Source organism: Abrus precatorius, unplaced genomic scaffold (genome assembly GCF_003935025.1).
Source record: "Abrus precatorius isolate BTA unplaced genomic scaffold, Abrus_2018 Scaffold7, whole genome shotgun sequence".
In the NCBI taxonomy this organism is placed as follows: domain Eukaryota; kingdom Viridiplantae; phylum Streptophyta; class Magnoliopsida; order Fabales; family Fabaceae; genus Abrus; species Abrus precatorius.
This window is the reverse complement of record NW_020874417.1, coordinates 22,453,823-22,461,265: the sequence shown is the minus strand read 5'-3', so window position 1 is coordinate 22,461,265 and position 7,443 is coordinate 22,453,823.

Here is a 7,443-nt window from a genome sequence, read left to right as displayed (position 1 = left end):
GAGATTGGTAAGATTTAATTTTTTTTTTACCTTTATTTTTGTACTAAACCGACCCTGCGCTTTTAAAATTTTGCATCTAAGGTCACTATTCAAGCATATTATAAAAATATAATAATTACTTTTACAATCACGATAATTTTTGTAGTGTAATAGAAATAAAGAAAAAGTAATCAGAAGAAATCTAAGAGGTAAAGAGAAAATAACGCAACTTCTAACGAGAAAAATATTCGAAATAAACCTAGGGTTTGTGGTTTCACCTTTACACCTCTTTGTGATTACTTTTAGTTTAATTCTAATCCCGATTTTCTTATGATCGACAACCACTCATACTAATACTACTAACACCCAATGATCATACAATTTTAGCAATCTTTTTCTTAAATTATTACTTCTAATGGTCATACAAGGCAAAAAGATAGGGAAAATATAAAGAACATATGAGTTTGTTAATTTAATAACGATTGAAAGAGAAAAATTAAATTTAATCTATTTTAATTCTTGATCTTGTTTTAAATACTTGTGGTATGGTTGCCTACAATACAACAATTATGATATTTTAAGAGTGAACAATTCTAAACATATAAATATAAGTTCAATGTGATAAAAACTAATAAAAAAGTAAACAACAACTATTATTAAAAAGAAAGATTACACAAAGCATGGAAATGGTCAACCATATCCCTAACTATGGGTTTAGCCACTCATAATAGAATACAAAGAGAAAATAATTTTAAGTAAACCTATAGTCATTAAAAAGTAATACAAATTAGAAGATCTCAAGGAGAACAGAGATAAGAAGAGTTCTTAACTCCAAAAAGTGCTCTGATAACTTGCTCATACTTTAGAAAGTATTTTATGTCTTCACCAATAATCTTCACTTTCAAACGACTCCTAGAGTTATTAAAAGTTAGTTGAGGAAAAGTTTACAAAAGTCAAAGTGTCTTTATCAAGAGTGTGAGACATCTTTATATAGAGTGTAGAATCCACCAAAAGATAATGATTTGGCCTTTAGAAAAATATAATTTAGCCTTTTAAAAGATGTGTTTTATCTCTAATAGAAGATTTGAATCATCTATGGAAAAGATATAATTTTTTGTTTGTCAATAATGCAATTGATTTATGAGTCTATTTATAAGTCGTTGTTATTCACTCTCGGCCACTCCTAAGCACTCACTAACTCAATCTCAACTAAATTTAGCTCCCATTCCTATTTGTCCAATTATGTTTACCTAGGTTGTGACTAACACCTATCTAATAAATGTTTTCTTTGATTGATGCTTAATCTCAGTGCCCACAGATTTTAAGGGTTTTGTATCCTAAGAATACTCAGAACTCAGGAGTTTGATTGTCAAAATTTCAATGTAGAAACCAAGGTTGACACAACATCCTTCATCCAATCAAAACTTCCTAACTCACACTATAGATCAATACATTTCACATTATTAAAATTCATACTAGTTCATGTTTGATAGGTCATGAAACATAATTAATAGAAAAAATATAAGACCAACAAGTTTCAATTGAGATAACCAATATCATGAAATGTAAAGAGAGGAATTATCCTTATTTTGTAGCACCCAATCACCCAAAATAGAAGTATACATCATGTGAATAATAATCAAGCATCTAACAAGTGTAACAAGCACCTATCCTAAGCAATCTAAGTCAGGTTGAAAGCACTTAGATCAAAGACTAGTAGAAAATGACCCTTCATCATGCAGTCACTCATAATCAATAAAATGCAGCAACAATCATATTCATCCATTATTTTTCAAGGGATCTAAGACCACAACATTTCTTTATACATAGGAAAACCTTGCTATCATGCAAACACAATTTCACATCAACATAGAATCAACTATCTACACATATATCAAACAAAAGCTCAATTCAAGACCAACATTCATTACAAAATACAAAAAGGGTAAATTTAATAATAAGCACACATGCATCAACATGCATTCTCAGCAAGAAACTATCTAAATGCACTAAGAAATCCTTGGACTTTCCTTACCTTGTTGGCAGTTGCTTATAGAGAAAGAAAAGAGGTGCAAGAATTAACTTTAAGTATATAGCCTCCTTAGACGCGAAGAAGAAAATGTAGCAAACACCAAGGTATAAGAGGTCATCCTTGGCTAAGGGGTAAAGAATTGAAGGCATCATAAACCAACAGATGTTTGAGGAAAAAGAATAAATTTTCATTTTCTGAACTCACCTACTAATCTCAATTTCTTTGAGGGACAAGGAGGAAAGCTCTAAAGGAGTTGAGTAGCTAGAAAAATAGAAAATATGGAGATTTTAGAAAATGCATAATGGAGGTGGGGTTCAAGGGAGAAAGGGCAATATAAAAGTCTTCTCTAAGAACTTCAAAGAAGGTAGAAAGTTATGATTTTCTCAAGTGTTTTCTAAACTCTCCTTTTTCTCTCAAGCAAAACAAGGTGCACAATATAGAATGAAATGATTCTCTTCCTTATAGAGGCAATCACATGAAAGAGAAAGAAGAGGAAGAAAGATGCTGATTTTCTAAAGTGTTTACTAATGTCTCCCCTTTCTCTGAAGCAGAACCAGGTGCAAAATGTAGAATGAAAGAATTCTTTTCCTCATAGGGGCAATCACGTGAAAGAGAAGTGATGAAAACATCAAGAGTGAAGCCCAAGTCCAAGCTCAAGCTCATGCACTACAAGAACCTGAAGATCCATTACAAGGCTTAAGTCCTAGTAGGTCCAAAATTCAAGAGGCTTAGTGTAAACCTCATCAAGAAAGAACAAGGGTTATTAATTAGTCGTTCAGATTTTTGTAGGGAGCTTGATTAGCCAAGAGTTTCTGAGTGGAAAGTGGTGGCTAAGAATTTAATGTTCCACTAAGATTGTTGCACACTTTTTCTGAAGGTGAATGGTCATCTTCCTTCCCAAGCTGCACACACACCATTTAGAAGGTTCACGCGGATTAAAGCAGTGGTTAATAATTATGTTAGTTTCTTTAGGCTACTAATGATGAATGATTGAGTCTTAAGATTTTAACATTTTAAAGAGGTTTAATTCATCAAAATGGGGCTGATGAGTGCCAGGTGCCAACATCCCTCATGAATACATAAAATCATCATTAAACATGGCTCTTAGTATCTTAAGGTGATATTAATGAGGCTCTAAGTAGAGTTTTAATGCATAATTTGAAGTTATAAGGGGTTGATCGAGAGTTACTCGTGCAACACCCCCTTAATCCACCAAGGCCTAATTAAATGTTAGAGTGCATATTAAATGCATATTTCAAGGGAAAAAATGAAGCTACATGATGAACGAAAGATTTGTCGTGAATCCTCATCAAAATATAAACAAAAATTAATATAATACTAGGGTGCTAACCTAGATCATCTCCCATGAATCATTGGACGAGTAATCAAATATCAAACATATGGTGTGCAGTGTATTCAGAAATCAAGTAAACAAGGGAGTTTTGTGATTTCAAGATCAATGTAAAAAGCAAGAAACAAAATTATAAAGTTCAATCAATAAAAAGTGGTAACCCCTAGTTCATTTATGTAGATTCTATCCTTATTCCTTTCAAGATTTAATACTCTTCCTCTCCTCCCAGAATTAGGTTAATTTAACAAGTAAAAATCAACCTTATGTTTCCATACGAATTAAGCAATTCAATGGACTCCAATCTCTCATTCCAAGATTACGCAACCTTAGAAATAAACCTAGAATTAAGCAGTTCAAGTTTAGAATCTCATTAAAACAAATTAGGGTTAATTAAGCAATATCCCCCTTATTCAACCATTAATTTAATTCAAGAGATTAGGAAGAAGAAATTCATGAAAGAAAAGGAATTATATTAACATTCAAAACCTAGGAATTCAAGAATCCATATAAACTCACTAGAGATTACAAGAAAATTACCCCTCCATAAGGATGGGTCTCACAATTACAAAATGAAAGTGAAGAGAAATCAATAATATCAATGCAAAAATCAAAGAGAAGTAAGGAGAAAATGGAAATCAAACCCTAGGTTGGACCCTTAGCTGTCACCCAAGGCCACCCTAGGCTCTCCAAATTATCCTAAAAACCCTAAAATATCTCAAAGAAAAGGTTATGCAAAAGTTCTCCTTTTTACCCTAAATAGTAAAAATCCATATATAGAAAAATTGACACCTTCAGAGTAGTTACTCTCGTTCACGACAGTGAGCACTCTCGAGCATAGTGATTACTATCGTTTACTAGAGTAAACACGCACGAGCATAGTGATTACTATTGTTCACAAGAGTAAACACGCGCAAGGTCTTAAACTCTAGGGCTCTTTGGAGTGTTTACTATCGTTTTTGAGAGTAAACACGCGCAGGTCTGGGTGCTTCCTTTGGCTCTAGAGTGATCACTATTACTTCTGAAAGTGGTTACTCTAGCCTGCCCTCTAGATCTAGCTTGCTGTAGTGTTCACTATCACTTCTGAAAGTGGTCACTTTTAACTCAAAATTTCTCAAAGGCTAAAAATCCATGTAATGAGTCTAGAAATTCCTACACAATTATTCAAGTGATCAAAATTGCAAATTATATCTATGTAAATTAATGTAAATTAACCAAAAATTAAGAAACCTATGAAATTTGACCAAAATGATGTTTTTATCTTATTTACCTAAATCTATTTTTTCTATTAAAGAAACTAAAAAGATAAGTAAAAATCCAATAAATTATGGATTCATCACTACATAAATGGATAGTTTATGAGGGAAATAAAGGCTTTTGGTCCAAAGTAATTTACAAAATGGGGGTCCAAGGGTCAAAACAAGTCAAACTTTGTAAAAATTTAAATGAAATGTTAAGTGTGACATCTTAGGAACCAACAAAGGAGGGGGGGTTCCTAGCTGTGTATGCTGTATACCAAGCAATGATGAGGGCTGAGAATGACTGTCGGTGCAATATGGCACGAAAAGGAGTTGATCTTGGCAGGCTCCCAATGGAAGGGACATGTTCGTGTATAAGTGTACCAGTCGCAAAGTAATAAAATATTATAAATAAGTTCCTGAAATAACATCCCACAAAGATTGTTTCTAATTATGAAGAATTTCTTAATTCAATTGTTTAAGCTTAAAGGATGTGAAATTAAATAAAAACAAAGATTCAATTGTAGAAATAAAATAGCATAACCTTTGACAATAAACTAATCAAGATGCACTTAGAGCGTATGGTTTCATCTTTATAATTCTTTATGTTCTTTTTTAGATTAATTATAATTTCAATTTTCTTATGATTGTCAATCACTCATATTAAATCTATTAACTCTCAATGATCATGCAATATTAACAGTTTTTTCCCTAATGTATTACCCCTAATGGTCATGTAAAGTAAAAGAAAGAAAAAGCATAAAGAACCTATGACCTATTAATTTAATAACGATTGAAAGAGAAGAACTAAGTTTGGTCCACCTAATTCTTTGTTTCATTTTACTTTATAGATTCATTAACTATATGTGGTATGGTCACCTACGATGTAATTAATTATGATATGTTTAAGAGTTGTCAACTCCAAACATACAAATACAACGTAATAGGGTAAACACTAATCAAGAAAGGAAACATGAAATTGTTATTAATCATAAAGATCCCAAAGTCATGCAGAATCCATCATAGTCCTAGCTATGGATTTAGCTAGATATAATATAAAAGAAAACCAAACAATACTAAACAAATCTATGAAACTTGAAAAGTAAATGTAAACTAGAAGAGTCTCCAATGGAGAAGAGATGAGGAGAGTTCTTGATCCGACACGCTCCCAAAGCTCTAATAGTCATCAACGATTGGCTAATAACAAGATTGGGTATGTGAAAGAGATGTGTAAAAGGCATGGAAGGGATGAGTTAGAAATAAGATCAAAAATAGGATGTGAAAGGTGTAAAAACAGGATGATGGGCCACTGCACTTGTTTGTAGACAAGTGTACCCATCAAAAAGTAATAAAGGATTCTCAAATAAGTTCTCGAGTTAATCATCCCATAAGGATTGTTTCCAATTGTAACACCTTAATTTACTTTCCAAATATTTTATATATAAATTAATTTCATAATAAATGAGAGAAATAAAATTTTCAGTGCAACGGTTCCTAATATATAATTTCAATAAAGTATTTCCAAAATAAGGAGGGTTACAAGTTTGAGACAAAATAAATTCTATAGGACCTATTTAAATACATCACAATTTTCAAAAAATAATTTTTTAAGTCCTATAGTAGTCTCATCCCTCCCGTTCACTGAGCCTAGTGCTAATCGTCTAGGTCACTTGAAAAATAAATGTAAAGATAAGTACTATATACTATCACGCACAAACACAAAGACTCACCTCACACATTACACACCTTTCTAACATTGTTCAAATCATACATCAAACAACCGTATAATAATACATTTTCAACATTTCATTTCAATTCACAAATAGGTACGCTCATTGCACTATCAAACAATCTACACACATGTGCGCTCACTGCATGTAGCACGCTTACTGTGACACTGTGATCAAAGTTTCTTGATGCTCTCAACCTCAGGGACTTACTTAGTTTCACACCATTCATGGTCGCCAGATAGCCTCGCCCACAAATACAACATGTGCAGTATTGAGCCCCCAACCAAAGTGTTTGTCAAAGGCAGAGTTAGGAGAAGAATATATGGCCTGTAGTGCACCCACGTTTACTGTTGATGTCACCACCATCCTCTCTTCCCCAAGTTATTTCTACCGCTCCCATCTTCCGCACCCTTAGTATATCGCTGAACCATTTATAGTTTCCAACCAAATCAAACACAATCACACTCAGCATGCCATTCTCGCCCATTCATATTGTTCAACATCAATCAATGACATGTCTACACATACATTCACCCACATTCTCAATCACACCATAATATTCACTTTCACATCATAATTTATTTTATAATTTTTGTATTTATTTTATTTTAATTTTTATTTCACAATTTCTTTTAAAGTATGCTCACTCATTCTAAGTGCTCTACAGCTTGTTTATTTGATCCGGAGATTGAGAGAACAACGCGTAGACAAAGAAAAGAAGTGAGAAAGCAAAGAATGGCAGAGGGAAGGAGATCAATTCAAGATTACATGACACCTACTGCTAGAGGCACCACTAGAAGCATCATTGCCCCTAATGTGGAGGCAAACAATTTTGAATTGAAACCAGCACTCATAACCATGGTCCAGAACTCCATACAGTTTGGAGGCATGCCTAATGAAGACCTCAATTTACATCTGACAAAGTTCCTCCGATTAACAGATACCATAAAATACAATGGAGTCTCTAACGATGCTATTCGACTCTGACTTTTCCCCTTCTCAGTATCTGAAAGGGTGAATGCATGGTTTTCCTCACTCCTAGCCAACTCCATAAGAACTTGGGAGGATCTCACTCAATAATTCTTGGGAAAGTACTTTCCTCCATCAAGGTCCTCT